This window comes from Rattus rattus, chromosome 7 (genome assembly GCF_011064425.1).
Source record: "Rattus rattus isolate New Zealand chromosome 7, Rrattus_CSIRO_v1, whole genome shotgun sequence".
NCBI lineage: Eukaryota > Metazoa > Chordata > Mammalia > Rodentia > Muridae > Rattus > Rattus rattus.
Window position 1 is genome coordinate 38,860,740 of NC_046160.1, and position 19,408 is coordinate 38,880,147.

At 45.0% G+C, this 19,408-nt stretch overlaps 1 pseudogene; it reads left to right on the forward strand.

Annotated features, from left to right (window-relative positions):
- Window positions 1-12,523: 12,523 nt before the first annotated feature.
- LOC116906036 lies at window positions 12,524-12,862 on the forward strand (annotated as a pseudogene).
- Window positions 12,863-19,408: the final 6,546 nt, after the last annotated feature.

Genomic DNA, 19,408 nt, shown 5'->3' on the forward strand with positions numbered 1-19,408 from the left:
GAAGTGGCCTGGGTTGTTTTTCTAGAAATGGAAATGGTACCTGCTGAGTCATCCAAACTCTTACCAGATGGCTTTTGTTAGCAACCATTTGTATTTCCTAGACACGTTTTTTATAAATGTCAACCTTTCTTAACCCCTTCTTCTCCACAGAACCTGTGTGGCCATCTCAGTCTCCTCGCTGACAGTGTATGGACGTGAGAGGTGACCACCCCAGAAGATCTGTCGGCAGTCTCTCGATGCTTCAGGAATATCTGACAGCGATACAAAAGGAGACAGATTTTATGGAAAGTTGCTGTTTATGCCATGACAATTAGACTCGATCCCTTGCAAGCGCTTCCTCCTCCTCCTATCTGCCATCTTCATAGCAACCAGGCAGAACAAATGCTGCTTTGCCCTGTGTAGATAAGAACACAGCAGAGAGGGGAGAAGTCCATTTTGCCACAGCTCAATACTGGGAGCAAATACTGACAATCCACTCATGGGCACCGTGGTTTTGGTCTTGTTGCTTGTCTGTTTTTTGAAACCAGATCTCACATAAACCGCAGGCTGGTACTTTATAAGTAGCCAAAGATAACCTGGAACTGTTGATCTCCACCCCACCCCAGGTCCTGGGATTACAGGCCTGTCTTACCATGTCCAGACATTTGTGGCCAGTGTTCTGTTTGTCATGGGGGATAGCTGTGTATCCCTTGCTTGCTATGCCTTCCCCGTGAGACTTGTATTTGTGTCAGGGTCAGTCTGGGGCTGAAGGGTGACATCAGGACATGCCACGATAGAGGAGACATAACCAGCCCACTGAGGGGGGTCTTCTTGCTCTTGGTAAGCTCGGCGTTGAGGATGGTGTGGGGAGGTGGAGTGGACAGAAGAGGTAAGAGAGTCTTTGCTTCAGGTCTGGAGAATAGCTAATCCTGAGGTAGGCTGTGTTCTCTGATACCAATAGATTAAACCAAAGTTCTAGAACCCAGGAATCGGAGAGAGAGAGAGAGAGAGAGAGAGAGAGAGAGAGAGAGAGAGAGAGGAGACACAGCGACAGACACAGAGATACAAAGAAACAGAGAGAGACAGGGAGACAGAGGGATAGACAGACAGAGAGAGAGAGACAGAGACAGAGAGACAGAGAGAGACAGAGATATCTGAGGGTGCCCAAGGCTTCTGTCTCCACATGATATGTTTGGCTGGAGAGAAAAGAAGGGTTCCTACTGACTCCTCCTTGGGGGTTAGGTTATTAGGAGAGCAACCCTAATTTTCAGTGTCTGTGTCCCAGCAGTGCCCACTGTCCAACTCAACGAAGTAAGTACAGACGGTGACCGTGATACAAGGAAGATAGTCAGTGAGGTGGAAAAAAATTATGGAGCAAAAGAATTGGTCATAAGGACAGGCAATATGGCCCATCAGGTAAAGTACTTGCCCTGCAGGGCTGGTGACCAGAGATCTGTCCCTGGAACCCATGTGGAAGTAGCAGGACCCAACTCCATAAAGGTGGCCTCTGACTCCTACGTCGTGAACCTGGCACATGACCCCACGCCCTCACCCAAATTCATACAACAGTAATTTTATAAATGGAAAAGGACTGCGAGTCGTGACTGGTTGACTTGCACACACATTTAAGGCAATAAAGGGGATTTGTTATGGGGGTCATGTTTGTCTGTGAAAACGGAAGGCTTTTTCCACCTACATAATGAGGCCAGCGGTGTGACTAGGGAAGTCAGGGTTGGTTCATTTAAATGCCAGATTGGGAGAAAGGAGTCTAATATTATAGAGCAGTGATTCCCAAGCATGACAATAGAATCATCTGGGAGACTTAAACGCCTCCCGATGCTCAGACTGTGCCTCAAATATCATTTCCCTCGGGGGAGAGACCAACTCTCAGTGGTTCCGATGAGTCCATAGGGGACTCCGGTGTTCGCGGTGTCTCGCCTTGGTTAAAAACATGAGACTTGGATCCTGAGCTGCAAGGAAGAACTGGACCCCCACCTTCTTGTAGCCAGAACTTGGCTTGGCACTTTAAAAAAAATGATATTCTTTGAAAATTTAGTCAATAATAATTTTAAAACTCATGCACATTTAAGAAGGGAGTGGGAAATGTGAGTTTGGGGGCTGGGAGTCACGTGGGAAAATGTTTGCTGTGTAAGGCTGAGGGCCTGGGTTTGGTCACCAGCACCCACATTAAAAAATTATAAAGCAGGTCATGATGGCTGTGTGTATATGCTACCATGTATAAGTCTCTCTCTCTCTCTCTCTCTCTCTCTCTCTCTCTCACACACACACACACACACACACACACACACACACACACATGCATGCACACACACACACAAACATGCAAACACACACAAATATACACACACATTCACACACACTCACACACACATGCACACACACACGTGCTCATGCATATGCACACATACAGAGGAGGAGGTACTATGTTACAAAGTGAGATGAATGTGTCTGAGAAACATCTGAGGTGGGTCTCTGACCTCTGTACACATGCATGTGTACACACACACACACACACACACACACACACACACACACACACACACACACGGGCAGGGTAGAGTGAGGAGAGAATGTGCTTCAAGCCCAGTTTATTGTTGTTCATTACTAAGGAAACCCAGTGTTTTGTACCCTCCTAGGCTGGATTTCACGCCCTGTTGGAGCCGCTTCTGTGCTTAGGAGGGCAATGAATTCTACAGCACAGCAGAGTGGAGGTGGGTGCCCCTCTCACTCCGAAACCCTGTCAGATGCCACAGGTGTGGCAGGCCAAATCTTTTAATACCATTTCCACTCCTGGGAATTAAATTCACTCTCTGTGAACAGGGATTCATAAATCCTAGCCCTGCCTTCAGAACGCCAGTGTGATTTCACCAGGGTGATAAATTGCTCCTATCAAAACAGACATCGAATCTCCCAGGGACATAATGGGCTCCCACGGTACAAAGTGTCACCTCTTAAGTGCCTGTGATCAAGACTGGTGCTGAAGAAACAAGTCTTGGGAAATCAACGATAGTATTTTTTTTTCTTTGAGCCTCTCTTAAGCTGAGAGAGGTAGAGAAGAGTGGATGGAAAGGATGTGATTGAATGAGGAAAAAAAATCTATCATAAAAATATTCTCCAGAGCCCATCAGTGTGGGTTGTAGGGTGAGGCTGGGGTTTGGATGGTTGGAGAAGTGTGGGGTTAGCTTTTACAGTCTCCCTGGCTAAACGTGAAATGTGGGTGGGTGAGGAAGTGTGCTGTCAGGGAAGGTGATTTATGGAGGCCTAGAGGTGCTCCCTGAAGGAGAAACTTGCCTGTTTACCAGCTTAGATTGCTTGCTGTTCCCCTAGAGCTGAGGGGCAGAGGCCCCTGTGACAGAAATGCAACTGTCACCTGGGAAGGGAAACCCATTAAGCCATCAGCAGCTCTCAGCCTTTTATCTTAAACCACGGACCCCACATTCCTGGCCCCTTGCACTGACCTACAAGTCAACAGAAGCATGGACACCAGTTCCCCTTACTTCTTTGTCAATTCTTGGGTCTCATTTAGACTCTTGACTTTGTGCAAAAGGACACAGCCTCTTTCCCCAAATCATACTGAGTCTGGCTCAGAGTGTGTCGGATGCATTCTTTAGGACCTGACTGACTTGTCACCTCTCTAGGAAGCCTTCCTGGATGCTGGCTGTGGCTTGTTCAGCTCCCATGGGAGCAGATGACAATCTTTTGGTGTATCGATGGCCAATATCCTTATATGCATTTACTCAACAAACATTTATCAAACTCCTTATGTTCTGGGTGCTGTGCCATGTATGTGAGAGCCAAAGCAAGTCTTATTCTAGGAGATTCCCAGGTATAGTTGCCCCGTGAGCCTCAGGGGTCCTGAATTCTGACCCTTGTTTTCTGAAAGACATGGGAGAGTGTAAGAGCATAGAGAGAAGGGTTTAGTGTTAGGGGGTCAGCCCTCCTGGTGTTCGCTCTTTATTGGTGGACTAATAATGTTGGGTAGGTGATACTTTATGTTTTGAGAGTTGGTATGAATTGGAGTAATCTAAAACAGCAATCTGGTTTTCAGAAATATCATTTGTTGTTTAGAAATCCTTATAAAGAAAGAAAGGAAATCATTCTTTGTTATTCTACCATTTGGGATAACCATCACGAGTGGTGAACTCCAGTAATTAAACTTCTCTTTGCATATAGTCCCCTGAGAGAACATGAGTAGCTTCTGTTTTGTTTCTCATTTAATTCCCACAGGTTATGCCTTTTCCCAAAATGTTCTTCCTCTTTAGCCTGAATTTGATGGTTTAGAGTAATGACTATGGTCATTATTGTTATTACTGTTATTGGTATGTAGCATTTATCAAGTATTTATGAATTGCTGGGCACTGGGCCAGGTGGTTTAGAGCGGAGGTCTTCAAATCCCTGCTGAACAGATGAGGTAGGTCCTGTGATTCCAATTTTCAGATGTAGAGGCTGACAGTGCTTAAGCAAATGACTACAGATCACAACCTTGAATATTGTCCCTGTGGTGAACCCAGATGTCCAGGGATTCTACGGCAACCCGTGGCTGTGCTCAGCCCAGAATGTCCTCAGTTTAAAATTTATGCTAAAATTTCATAATGCTCTGCTTTCATTTTTGCTGGATCAAATCCTTAGAGGTGGGTTCACAACGTCGAGGACTCAGCTAACTTTGGCACCTATGCTGCCAAACGAACTATTTTTTGCAACCAGAGGCTGCGACAGGAGTGTAGTGTTCCCTGGATATTGTAGATAAAAGGAAGTAAGGGTAGTCAGGGGAAGAGAATCAAAGGCAGATGTTCTGGGAGACATTGAGGGGTAGAAGGGGTGGGGTGGGTGCCAGGAGGCAAGTCATGAAGGGCTGCTCCATTTTTGAAGCCCCAGTCAGCCCAGAGACTATCCTCAGTCCCTGGGGGTACTGATAGATACCTGGCAGAAATGCTGACCTTCTAGGCTCTGGGTTGGCGGTGCTATAGAACTCAGAGTTAGTCATGTTAAACAAATGCTACCTTTCCATTTCCCTTGGGTGGGGGGGGGGAAAAGAAAAACCACCCACAAAAAGCATGCCTCTGTTGTCTTCATGTGCTAATCCCAGCCCAAGGCTTGTGCCAACTTTTCCCATGTAAAAATGTTAGATGAAATTCCAGTGCCATCAAATGAGACCTTTCTTCTCCCACCTGCACATTATGACTCTAATAAACTCGTTATCAGCTCGTGAAAAATGACGGCAAACAGCTGACTGAAGGATCTGATAAGTCAGCAGTAAAGATTAACAGTTCTTTTCGGAGAAAGCCATGAAGAGGGTTCCCTATTTAAAACAATTGTGGCATGCGAATTCGCAGCACTTAAATCATTATCGGCAATTAGTCCTTGTCAAAAAGGTTGCAGCTGGCTCCAATTACAGGTAAGATTTTTATAATTTGAACTTAGTGCATCTGAGAAGTCCGACTTGGAGGAACACTTTCCAGAGAGATTTGCAAATTGAGAAAAACTTCGAGGCATTTTGGAATTTAAATGTTCATCACTTCCAGAGCCACGCTTTGTCATTGACATCTATTAATACGTTTCTAGAACTCTTCCCATAAACGCCATCCTCCAGCTGTCTCTATGCTAACAGAAAAATTAATGCTGATTTAAGAAATGTCTTTAAAAGAATATGCATTAAACAAAAGAGGAACAAAGAAAGGGTACCAAATAAAAACAGTCGGATATCCCCCCTCAGTGTTCACAAAGATAAGCACTTTTGTTCTAGATTCTTCTAGGAGATACCGCCATCACTTCATCTAGAATTGTGTTTGCTTTAGTCTTGTTGTGCTTGAATTCTTCATTGAGTTCCTAAGCTGAGCATGGTGGCACATGCCTAGCACTAGGGAGACAGAAACAAGTGGATATCTGAGCTCAAGCCAGCCTGGTCTATGGAGAGAGTTCCGGGACAGTTAGGGCTACACAGAGAAACACTGTCTCCCAAAACAAAAACAAACAAACCAACAAATAAAATAAGAAAGAACTTACAGTCTAACTGCCTTCCCCATCTCTTTTGTACGTGTTGATTATTGCTAATTACATATTTTCAAACATGTGTCAGTAGCCTTATGGATTTAAGCAATATTGTTTTTTGATTTCTTGATTTAAAAGCTGCTGTAAGGTCAATGAAACCTTCTCCTACCCAAGACGCTTTTAGTTAAGGGGTGTTATCACAGCACTGGAAACCCTGACTAAGACACCAAGGCACCATTCGTAGAGGAGACAATGCATCTTTAGACTGCCCAGGTTCTCGGTCACGGATTGCATGTGCCTTTGTTGAAGACATGCTTCCAGGGTCCTCAGCTTTCCCTGGACTCTGCACAGATGTGTAGGCGCACTACAGAGCTGGCAGCCTCCACTCTCCACGATCAATTTCCTGCTCGGCTCACTGTGAGTTCAACCTCACAGTGAGACGGGTCTCTCACTAAACCCGGAGACGGCAGATGTCAACAGGCTAGCTGTCCATCGAGCCTCTAGGTATCAATCACTCTCTTCTGGGATATGCTACTGTTTTGATTCCCTATCTTGATTCATACTTTAGTTATTTGTCCCAGAAATACCCATCAGAAACAGCTTGGGCTAGGTTTTGCTTTGAGATACGGCCCATCGTGGTGGGGAGGGCGTGACATCAGGAGCAGGAGGCAGCTGATCACAGGGCATCCTCAGACAGGGAGCAGAGGGAGATGAGCGCTGATGTTCTGCTCACTCCCTCCTTCATATTCGGTCTGATACCCTAGCCCATGAAAGGTGCTGCCTGCATTTAGGGTCTATTTCAATTAAACCAATCTTGAAACTCCCTCATAGGCAAGGTGATGCTAGATTCTATTAGGTTGCCAATCAATGTTGCCTATCCCACTGTGTGTGTGTGTGTGTGTGTGTGTGTGTGTGTGTGTGTGTGTGTGTGTGTGGTGGGTGTGGTGGGGGGAGCATTTTTAGTGGTCTTATCTTTTCCCCTTGGGCCATTCTTGCCACCTGCCCCAAGGACTTAGTGCATACATTATGACAAATCCCCAAATCCCTTTGAGTCATACATTTGGGGCTGAGGGAATGTCCACTGTGGGTCTGTGGACCAAGAGGAGGCACTCTGAGCCCGACATAGCCAGACCTTTCTTCAAACCATTCCCCACATACTTCCACTTATCTGGGGACTCTCAGTAGTATCACATAATGTCTCAGGTCTCCAGCCACTGGTGCCCTCTCAGATCCTGTGCCCAGCAGTCCTCAAACTGTCCACATCACCCCCTTTTGTTTCTGGATGCCAGCACCTGACTGAATGACTGTGGAAGGTCAATGAAAGCCATCACTATATACCCTTGCTGTGGTCTAGGAGATTCCCTTCTCACTCAGCAGATTCTGTGTCTGAAAACTTCCCGGGTCCAGAGCTGATGTTTGACTTTTTATTGGGCAAATTCTTTAGCCTCTTGACCATTTCCCTCTTGGACAAAGTATTTTGGGGTATGTAGATTTGAACAGTGCCTTCGCTGGATGCCAAGATTGTTGTCCTGGGTATGCTTATGTATTGTTCCTCCTTGGAGGGCTTTTGGCTCTGTGCCCATTATAATGGTATCCACCTTAGTTCTAAGTAAATGTGACATTGGCTTCCATTAGGGAGTCTTATTCTGCAATGCCAGATAGCTACCACTGGTGGTGTCCTTTTGAGCAGCAGTGGCTTCTTCACCAAGTTCCTAAGTGGAGTGGTTTAGGGAATAATACTGCAAGACACCCTTGATGTCTGGGAAAATGAACCTGAATTTGATACATAGCATGACATTGCTGGGTAAAATGGCACGTGCCTATGCTCCTCATACTGGCAAGCTAAGGCAAGGGGGAATCCCTGGGGCTTGATGGGTAGCCAGTCTAAACAAGTCAGTGAGCTCCAGGTTCAGTGAGAGACTCTGACTCAAAAATAAGGTGGAGAGCGATCGATTGAGAAAGAAACCTGAGGTCAGCCTCTGGCTTCCACACTCATGCACATGCACACTCCCACACACGTAGATGCCCTGTCCTCATACACAAAGAGCACACTTTGTTTTCTGACCTACAATTTTCACCTACAATGAATGTCTGCCCTGGAGTGCTATGAACCCAGGTCCTTTCCTTCTCCTCCTCCTCCTCCCCCTCCTCCTCCTCTCCCTCTTTCCCTTCCTCCTCTCCATTCTTCCCCTCCTTCCATTGTCTAGATGGCTTCTTGACTTCTGCCTTCTGCACTGAACATCACTGCTCTTAGCTCTTCCTCATTTCTTTCTCAGAATCAAACACTCAGTGTCATGCAGGAGGCTGGCACTGATAAAGTCTCCCTGCTTCAGCCCTGTGATCTTCCCCTCTCCACCCAGTGCCCTCAGAGGCCCCTCCTAGTCTGCATGCTGCTCAGCCAGGCCTTGAAGTGTTCTCTCTCTCTCTCTCTCTCTCTCTCTCTCTCTCTCTCTCTCTCTCTCTCTCTCTCTGTGTGTGTCTGTGTGTCTCTGTTTCTGTGTCTCTGTGTCTCTCCTTGTAGGAAGCCCCAAATCAACATTTGTTTACCCTAATTTGATGGTTAGAAGTGTAAAATAAAATAAATTCTAAGCTTTCCTTTCCCAGCCCTAGCTCCTGGAATGACAACTCTAAGACTATTTATTATTAAATGCCTAGACCATAAGCTCTGGCTCATTCCCTAACTAGACTTTATTTAACCCATTCAAACTTTTCTATGTCTACCACTTGGTGAGTTATCTCTCCTTCAGTCCCAGCCCACTTTTCCCTCAGCATCTTCCTCAGGATCTCTCTCAGCGTCTCCCTTGAATCTCTGTCTTCATCTCTCCCTGCGTTTCCTTTAACTCTCTCATTATTTCCCAGAATCCTCTCTTCCTGCCCTGTCTTGCCTTCTATTTCCTGCCTCAGCTCACTGGCCATTGGCTTTTGTATTGGCAAGAACTGCTTATAAGAGATTCTCTGTACATAGAAACTCTTGGTCTTTCTTATCGTTTCTAGTAGTTGACCCACTCTTGTCCTTAGAATGTCCTCTTTCCAGCACTTCACCAGTGATCAGGGTCTTGTTCTCTGCAGTGTGCGTGTTTCCTCCTCTGTCTCTGGGCTCTGCTTGTTCTATCTCTGGGAAGTGCTAACAGTAGTCCTCTGCAGTCGGATGAGGGTGTCCAGCATAGCATCTGTACTAGATCTGGCTTCTTTGCTGGTGTTGCCCTACGTACAATGCCATTGAAATGACAATTTCTACTTGTTTCCAAAAGGGCAGGGATGGCTACCTTAGAATTGTGAAAAAAGAGGCCTCTTCTCAGACCTATTCTGGTAACGAGAGCAGGACACGTGGGCATTCTGTTCTCCAACACTGTTGTGAAACCCACACATGCTGTAGAGAGCTGAGGCTTTAATCACTAGCCAGGAGAGAGGATCCTAAGACTCAAATGCACTGTTTGGAAAGACCGGAGTAGCTAAGCAGTTAAATGGAGATAACGACACAAGGTGAAGACCTGCTGAGTTGATATAGCCTTCTTGTCTCATAGAAATTGATATTTATTCAAGTAATTTTAGAAAGCACGCAATCTTTCTTTCTCACCAACAAGTGAATGAACCCTCTAACCACTTGGTTGTAAGACATCTTCAAATTCTAATAGGAGAGCCCATCCATTTTGTTTCTCTCCATGCCATCCTTTCCACACTGCTCTTCCCTTCTTCTCCCCTCCTTCCCTTTCCTTCTTCCCCCTCCCCCTTCCTTTCTTCCTTCCTCTCCCTCCGTCTCCCTTCATCTCCCTTCTTCTTCCCTCTATCTTTCCTTACCCCTTCTATTTCTCCTCTTTTCTTTCCCAACCCTTCTTCTCCTTTATTATCTCCCTTCTTTCCTCACTTTCCCCCTTTCCCCCCCTTTCTTCAGATTTGTTGCTTCTCCACCCCATGGCAGGCTTTAGTTTAGGAAGGGGCCATTTTGTCTGTTCAGTATGGGATTGCCTATTGGAGGCTGAGATTTGTGTCCTGTCATATGCTTCTCTGGACCTCCAGACTTTTTTTTGAGGGTTTCCCTGTACATACAAAAGACCAAAAGGCTTCAAGAGACTGACCTCTTCAAAGGGGTAGCCTAAGACTATCAGAAAAGACAGACAATTACATCAGGATTCATAACAGTAGCAAAGTAGCAGTAATGAAAATAATTTTATGATGGGGGGTCACCACAACATGAAGAACTGCATTAAAAGGTCACAGCATTAGGAATGTTGAGAGCCACTGCCCAGTGAGGTCACAGATGGTCTAATGTTCATTGAGATGTCCTTATGTTATGCACAGCATGCATATTTACATTGATTTTAAGAATACTAGTTAGTATTTTAGAGTATGTTGTTGAACAAGTAGAGTGTAAATGAACCAAATGTGAATTTAGACTTGGATATGTGTTCCTGCATTTCAGTGATTTCCAGCATGTTGCCTGCTGGGGCATTGTGGGTATGAAATGTTACCAACTGCATATGTTTCTTCACATTAAAAAGATGCTTCATTATGGAAAACTCATACTTTTAGCTTTATCCTTTCTGTAGGAAATCACAGAGAAGCAGGCAGGGGAGCTGTTTCTATGCAAAAGTCAATGCATATAGTAATTAATCTTTTGTTTGCCTGAAACTTTCACACTCACAATGTTTAATTTCCACATCCACATTCCTGTTCCTTTGTCACTGAACAGTGGCGCTGCCACAGTTAATTAGGCAGCCTACATGCAAGTTTGGGAGACAGTCTGGCTGCCCCCTTCTTTTAAAAGTGTTTGCTAGAAGCAGAATTCCTGTTTCTACTCATTCTGGCCTCACCATTGTGGGGCTTGATGCCATCCTTCGCTTTCTCTTCAACCTTGGTCTTGACATCACAGTGTAGGCAAACCCTTCAGGATCCCTAAGGTCAGTATTGATGCTTGTAAACAGTCCTTTAGGGCCAGATTTAAAATGACCAACAAAAACAGACAACAGACGTGTTGCCCAAAGGGCCTCTGTCCCCTGGGAGTAGCTGTCTGGCCACACAGTTCAAAATGACCCAGCAATGTCCAAGGCATTTGCTTCTCTCCCCTTTGTCTCTTGAAGATTTACTTTGGAGCACATTCCTTTAATTAAGTTTACCCAGCTCTAGGAAGCAGACAAGCTTGATTATCATCCTTGGGAAAGTAATGACCCAAGCCAGGACCAAGGTTCCTCCCTAGGGTGTTTGACTCATGACAAGATGGGAGCCTCACATGCTTGATGTGGGTTGTACATTTAGGGCTCTGTTTCAAACTCATATACAAAAACAAAAACAAAAGACCTCCCAAAACCAAAAGAACAGACAATTAACAGCGAGAATGAGTAAAAAGAGGTGTATGTATCCTAGCACCGAGGACTGATGGGAATCTTTCCCTGACTTTCATCCAGTGGGCTGGAGTTTTACTCCAGCTTGATTAACGTCCCTATAAGGACTACACCCTTTTCTTCCCAAGGAAGCAGTCTGTTTCAGTGTCAGTGACTTCAGTTCAATGGTGGAAGAGACTGGATGTTGTTGGTCATGAGAATAAACACTTAATGATAAACTGTTAAGGGCTGGCATGGTTGGTAGAACACTTCCCTAACACACAGGAAGTCCTAGAGCATCAACCTTCCTTATGCTGTGACCCTTTAACACACTTCCTCATGTTGTGGTGACCTCCCCCAACCATAAAATTAGTTTCATTGCTACTTCATAACTGTAATTTTGCTACTGTTGTGAATCATAGTGTAAATATCAGTGTTTTCTGACAGCCTTAGGTGACCCCTGTGAAAAAGTCATTTGACTCCAAAGGGGGTCACAACCCACAGGTTTAGAACCACTGTCCTACAGCCAATGTTAAGCACCACAAAACTGGGCATGATGGTACATGATCATAATTGCAGTGACTGGGAGGTGGAGGCAGGAGGATGAGAAGTTCGTGATCATCTTCCTCTATCTAGAAAGTTCGAGACCAGCCTGGGCTATATGAGACTCTGTTTTAAAGAAGAAGAAGAAGGAAGAAGAAGAAGAAGAAGAAGAAGAAGAAGAAGAAGAAGAAGAAGAAGAAGAAGAAGAAGAAGAAGAAGAAGAAGAGAAAAGAGGAAGATTGAAGTTCCTAATGCTGTCTTAAATCATCTACCTTGGTAGCTAAAATCCTCAATTGGGTGGTTACTCTGCCTCAGTTCTAAACATCAGAAAGTTGTAGCAAGTGCCAGCGACCTGAAGTCAGGGTATCAAGAGCTGCATGTTTTCAGGAGGCTCTTGGCGAGACTCCTTCCCAGACTCCTCCACCTTCTGGTGGCAGCTGTCATTCCTTGACTTGTGGTTGGATTGCTCCACAGCCACATTATTTCCCTTTGGCCTCATCCACCAAAAACTCCTCCCACCCCCTGCCCTGCATCCTTCTTTCAAATGGTCACCTGAGAGAGCATTTAGGGTCTCTACTGATAACCCAGAATAATTGCCTTGTGTCAAGATACTTAGTCACACCTGCCAAGTTCCATGGACAGTGACATTGGGACTAGAGGCTCTGGGTACTGTTATGGTGAGTTTGCTGAAGAAGACGACTACCCTGGTGGGACTGGCCGTGTGTGACGTTCCACATGAGAGGCTAATAATATTGTATACAAAGATTCTTCTTCTTCTGAAGCATTTCCCTAGACGTGCAGCCTATAGAAAACACACGGAACAGATCACCAGTGAGAGGTGGATATGGTTAAAGTAGAAACAAATGTTAAAAAATTAGAAGACTTGCTTCAGGGTGGTGATGTAGAAGACGGTTTCTTCAGGCTAAAAATGGGCTAAGTCTGGCAACAAAAAAGTCTGACTTCCACCATGGGAATCATTGGTGGAAGAGCCTCCTGCTGACCAGAGGAAGTAGACAAGATGGTCACACTATTCTGGTGGTTGACGTGAATTAAATGTGTAATTAAATGTTCTGTGATGCTGAGAAATAAAGGTGACACCCATGGGGGCTAGGAATTGGACATAGATGCATTTTGGGGTGGAGAATTACTTTGCCTACTGAAAATGGCTATGGTCTTAATTACAGTTAATGCTTTTATTCTGGTGGATATTGGACACTAAAGCAGGGATGTGGGTGGGGACCCTCCTTGTAGTATCTGCGGGAAGGGCAACACTGGCTGTATCCACTGCCGTAGCTCTGTGCTCTGATGGGCATCAGCTCTTCCAGGTGGCGTTTGGAAGGTTGTCTGCCTTGCTCTGGTTGATGGATGGATGTTCTTTGGTGCAGGCTGTCTCTGGGTATCTCTCTTTTACCTTCCTTCCATATCTTTGGGCCATGGATTATATGGTGTTCTGTCTTCTTTAATATTTCTGGGTCTTTGGGAATTTGGAATGATTAAAGGCCAGCCCCATTTTGGGAGCCTCGCAGCTTCAGGTCGGCAGTTTCTTTAGGCTGTTTTAGGGTTCATCTGCCTGGGAGCTACAGGCCTAGTCTTCTGGTTGCTGGGACCCTTCCCATGGAGGTCCTTGATGTTCTCCTGACTCTGTTGTTTTCTTACCATTTTCTTCTGTCTTATGGAGTCTAGAAAATCTTTGTCTATCCCAATGTGGTTTATATTCCTGGCTTTTAAACCACACTCTGTTCCATAAGATCACAAAGTGTATTTTCATGGATAAAACAAAAGCACTTGCTCCTTTCTTTCTCTCTACCTTCCTGAGGCACCAGTCCTGCTGGGAGACATAGCTACCTCCATATCTAGCTACTTGAAGCAAGAGAATTTTATGAGGAATGCTACTGGAAGCCACTGTGGTTAAACAGAAGTATGGGGAGAGGAAGTCTCCCTGGCCATCATGATGATCTTGACTGTGTATTTCACGAGTCCCAATGTGACCTCTTCCCAGGCATCTGATTGCATCATCTGCTATCAAATGTCCACACCCGAGCCACTCAGGCCAAAGGAAACCCTTCAGTGTTTGGCATGTGACTTTCTGTTATCTCCACCAGGAAGGCCTGTCTATCTACACTCCTTCCTATCCTTCTTTCACAGGCACTGGCCCTAGTTTCTTTGCTTTAAAAAAAATCCGTCTTTATCTTGAAACTAAACTACCATCATGAATGGTAGAAACCAGCAGAAGACCTAAAAGGCAATGTGTGGCTCATAGTTTCATAAAAATGATGGGGCACTTCTATGGGGAAGAAGGTTAAGGTTTCAGGAGTGGAGGAAGAGATGTAATTTGGGGATTGAAATAGTGACTTTGTAAAGTTAGTGCTCTTTCCAAATAATCCCCACAGCAAATGCAATTTAAACCCAAGTTATTTTGAATATGGAATCCCTAAACCACCCTGAAGTGTTATGTACAAAGGGGAGGAGAGCCAACGAGATAATAGAGGAGGAGGGTGGGAGAGGTCTCCACACCACAGCTTCAACCTTAAGTTCACAAAACAAGAATGCCTTTTGACAGAGTGGTGTAGTAAAGCTGGACAGGGCAATGAAACCGAGGAAAGGGACATGGATCGACAACAAAGGGAATGCTTAAGGGGTCAGAACAGAAGTTCTGACTTGCTGGGCATGGTGGCACATGCCTTTAATCCCAGCAGCCAGGAGGCAGAGGCAAGTGAATTTGAAAACATGAATTAAAGGCTAGTCCATGTTGCAAAACAAGCAAATAAAAACAAAACCCAACCCAAACAAACAAACAAACAAAACTTTCTGATCATTCATCAACATCTTCCCTTTGGAAAATACCATCACAATGAACTCAGATTACACACAACAACTATCCCAGAGGGACTTCATGCTAGATCTGAACAGAACATTGTAGAGCCTGACGAGAAAATACGAGAGAGTTTTCTCACATAGGTAAATATCAAACACAGTCAAGGTCAGAGCCAAGAGTGGCAGTGACTGCTGAGGTTATAAAATACTTAGTTTAACCAGCACCAAGCATTCTTAGGACTCAATACATGGAAAAAGTTGCAGGTAGAAAAGATAAGGAGAGAGAGAGAGAGAGAGAGAGAGAGAGAGAGAGAGAGAGAGAGAGAGAGAAGAAGAAGAAGAAGAGAAGAAGAAGAAGAAGAAGAAGAAGAAGAAGAAGAAGAAGAAGAAGAAGAAGAAGAAGAAGAAGAAGAAGAAGAAGAAGAGAAATGGGCAGAGGACAAGAAGACTTGGGTAGAAAACAAAATGTCTAATGATGTAAACACTGGCAGTCAGCTTTACTAACAGAATCAAACTATTTAGGAAAGTTAGATATTAAGACTAAAAGTAATGGTAGAAGTTGACAAAGATTTAGGTAGAATGGTTTCAAGTGCTCACATTAAGGTGGGGAGATGGACACCATTACTCACTGGAGAGAAGAGGTTTAGATTTGGAACATCGTTGGTCATTTTTCTAGTAATAAGAATATGCATGCTTGATAATGACTTTGCAGCACCATTTCTAGGGATATGGTTTGGGAAAACACTGCTCCATGTGCATAAAGACACAGGGATGGAGAATTGATTGCTGTATTAGTACAGTAAAAAGTTCCTTTCATGGTGTGTGTGAGTGTGTGTGTGTGTGTGTGTGTGTGTGTGTTGTTGTTGTTGTTGTTGTTGTTGTTGTTGTTGTTCTCACCAGATGGGAACATGCACAGTTAATAAAAGGACTTCAGCAGCTCAGTCTATGTCAAGATGGGGACATCTCAGAACCAAAGTGGCAAGAGGACAAGAGAGAAAAGTTGAGCAAAATGCTTAGTGTAATATCTGTGCAACTAAGCCCACATAGAACAACATCTTCTATTGTTTATGGAGACAGATTAGTGCATGTAACCAGGTAGAGAGCTGTTTCCCAGAGAAGAGTTGGGGTGACTGGATGGAGAGGGGTCTCTACTCCTGTACATATAACTCCTCCTGTCTTCTTCCTCCTCTTCTTTCTCTTTCTCTTCCTTTATTAAGAATGATATGCATATTATTTTTGTAGTGAAAACCTAAGTGCATACAAAATTCAAATATGAATAAAATATTGGTGGTTGCTAATTTTAGGTGTCGAGAATTTGGGTGTAGTATATGTCCATCCCACCCGAGCACACCCCACCCAATGATATCTTATCTCTGACGATGGTTAGCATGTGGTTGGGAGAAGATGGTGAATTTGCTTTTTGGTATTTTAAACATCCTTAAAACTAAAACTGCCAGGAACACTCACACAAAATAGGGGGGAAAAAGAATCTCTTGAGAAAATGGAGACGTGACTTGCAATTGTGGTACATGTGTCTCTCTCTGTGTGCTTGTGTGCGATGGTGTCCTTTTCTTTGTGCACGTGTATGTATAGGCACATGTATACTCTTCTGTGCACGGAGGCGCAGGAGTGTCCTGCTTTATTGCTTTCTACCTTATTACCTCAAGACAGGGCCTCTCATTGAACCCAAAGCTCCTGTTTCAATTACTGTCTGATTAGCAAGCCTCTGGGATTCCTGTTTCTGCTTCCCAACACTGGGGTTACGGTCACACTTGGCTGCACATGACTTTTACTTGGTGAGTGGGATTCGAACCTAGGACCTCATGTCTGAACAGTGAGTGTTATTACCTGCTGAGCCATATCTCCACCCCATGGCTTATAATTTTAATAATATCTAAGTCCCTGAGCCTCAAGTCCCCTGAGCTCTGCGTTTGCCATCAGTCTCTCTAGATATCTGTTCCCCCTGGTGGACCCTATACACTATTGTCCAGGGTGCCATTGTCTTCCATGACTTGCTTTGTCAAAGGATGTCTACAACACCTGGGAGGTTAATCTACCCTGCTCCCAATAGGTGTTATGTCTCCATCAAATTCCTTCCACATGCCAAGTCTCTGCTAGCAACAGCAGTGAAAGACTGCTCCCAGTGTACTGATCTGCAGAACTTCTAGGACCCCAGAGACCCTTTGTAAAGAAGAAAGAAAATCATAGTCACCAACTGAGGTAGGAAGTGAATTCTAGACACACAAACACACATCTGGGAATCTACCTTTCTATGCATGTAGTTCTGAGTGTATAAAGCCAAACGTTTCCTAATAAAGCACACACCAGGCTGAAAACCACGCATTCTGGCCTGGGATGCTCTTTGCTTGCACGTCTATGTCAGGGTGTGGAGGAGCTTAGCGCTCGTGAGCTGGGTGACTCTGCTCTCCAGCAGGGTCCTCTGTTGGGACTTTCATGGAGCTTCCAGTCACGGAGTGCTCTGTGACGTAGCTGGCCATTCTCCTGGCTCCTCTGTGTTTCCAATGTCTGGCATCATCCCTTGTTCTCTCTCAATCCAGTGCCCAAGAAGGCAGAGCTCTGTGGATCCCTTGAGGCAGACCCAAGGGACAGAGAGTAGTGAAACAGGACATCAGGTCATGATTGGAACAGGATTCCAGTGGAAGCAGGTGATTGTGGGCTTTCGGATCTGTCCCTCCCGTCTGTGGAGACATCCTGGGGTCATCTTATTGAGCACCAAGGTCCAGCTCTGACCCATCTTAGGTTCTTCTTACCCCGGTCCAACCTGTGTTTTGACCATACGGCTTTGTGACTCAATTCACACCGTCCTCTTCTTTCAGAGAGGACGTCTGTTTCCCCTTGGTGCTATTGAAATGTTCTCCTCCTTTGGAGGCCTCAGCTCTCTGCTTGGTTCCTTTTGTCCTGGCAATGACTGTGAAAGCCCGCCGAGACATGTCTGTCTCATTCCCCACATAGTGTTCTTCCAGGTGGACATTTGCTCACAAACATCCATGGTACCCTGCAGTGTTTGAACACACAAGGGCCCAACATTCCCTTCCAAGCTGTTTGGGTTTGATTTCCGTCTTAGATTACCATGCAATTGAAGAGATATTACATAGGATATGGGCTCAGAACCTGTTGTGGCCATGTCTCTGGACCGAGTGCCATAAAACCTTAGCACACAGACATGATGGGGCCACACGGACATGGTGGGGAATAATACCCAGGACTGTTGAGAGGGGCGTATTCTATTGCAGGCTCTGGGTATTTGTATGTTTGTGAGTATGTATGTATGTATGTATGTATGTATGTATGTATGTATGTATGTATGTATGTATGTGAGCGTATTTTGTGTACCTTTTTCTGTGTGTTTGTGTGTTTTTATTTTATTTTATACATTTGTAAGTATGTATGAAAGTATCTGTGTGTTTGTTTGCAAGCGCATTTGTATGTATGTGTGCTTACCATATTCTAACAGGTAACTGCAGGAGTAGGACACTGTACCTATAGGATGTCACTCTGTCTCCAGTTATCCCATAATCCTTCTGCTATTACCCCTTACCCTCCCCGCTCGAGGGGCTAGTGATAAATATAAGAGGCAGAAAGATGCTCTTCTGAAATGTTCTTATCAGTGGTGCTATTTACAATGGGTTGTGTGAAGCTATTTTAGGACACTGTCCTTTGATGTAGGGTGCCCTAATCACACCCCTGGGCATTCAGCCCTCGTCTCTCCGAGCAGCTCTCATTCCTAGCGCTGTGATTATATCTTCCGCTGTTCACAGTTTCTTTCTTTCTTCTCTTCCATACTGGTTTAAGAAAATCAATTATTTAAGGTGATTGCTTTGATCATCAGCTGTGGGTTTTCAGTGGAGGAAAAAACCTCAGCTGTGCTGTTCCCTGCCAGCCGCTGCCCTCTCAGCATGGAAGCAGCCCTTCTGAGGGCCACCTTGGTGTCTCTGTGTTCTGTCACCGCCTGTCAGGAGTAACAGTCAGGCAGGCTCCTCACTGAATACAGCCTGCTGTGATTGTGGAATTCCCATAGTCCCTTTCATCTGACAGCACCGCCCAGTCTCTGTTAAGTGGCCACTCTTAACAGAGACTGGGCTCTGAGTGAAGACTCTTATCTAGGCCTCTTCAGAGGCTGGCCAGTGAGATGGTACCCTGTCTGCCCTGCCTGGGCATCTTAGTGGTATTTCCTAATATGCTACTTTCCTTAGTTGGGCGGAAAGAATTGGAGGTCATGAGGGAGCTGTGTAAATTTGCATTTATGTCATATTAATGAGGTGCTAATTGCTCTCGCAACCTTTTAAATGCAAATGACTCTAGTCTGGTTTTCATTGTCCTGTACCAGGCCTCTGGCCTTCCAGCCTCTCTACAGTTGTCAAAGTAATTATTAGTGTCCCCGTTAATAAAGACCAAGTTTCATGTCTGGGCTGTTCACTGCTACATGCAGAAGATCCTGTGAGGCTAACAAGGTCATTTCAACATTGGTAAGGTCATTAAAAAAAAATCACAGTGTCTCTGAAAAGACAGGGCCATTTGCAAAATGTGCTGTAGCCAACAGCTTCGTGCTGAGTAGGCGTGGAAGGGGTTAACCCACAGGAAGCTGTGAAGTCACTAAGGCAATCTAATGTTCTCCTGGCTCGGGTTCTGGTCTCCTTTCTGCAATGGCACAATGGTATGGGGTGGAGGGTGGAGCCACATGCTGGAGTTCAAGGCCACGCAAAGAACTCGTAAATGCTCCTTGT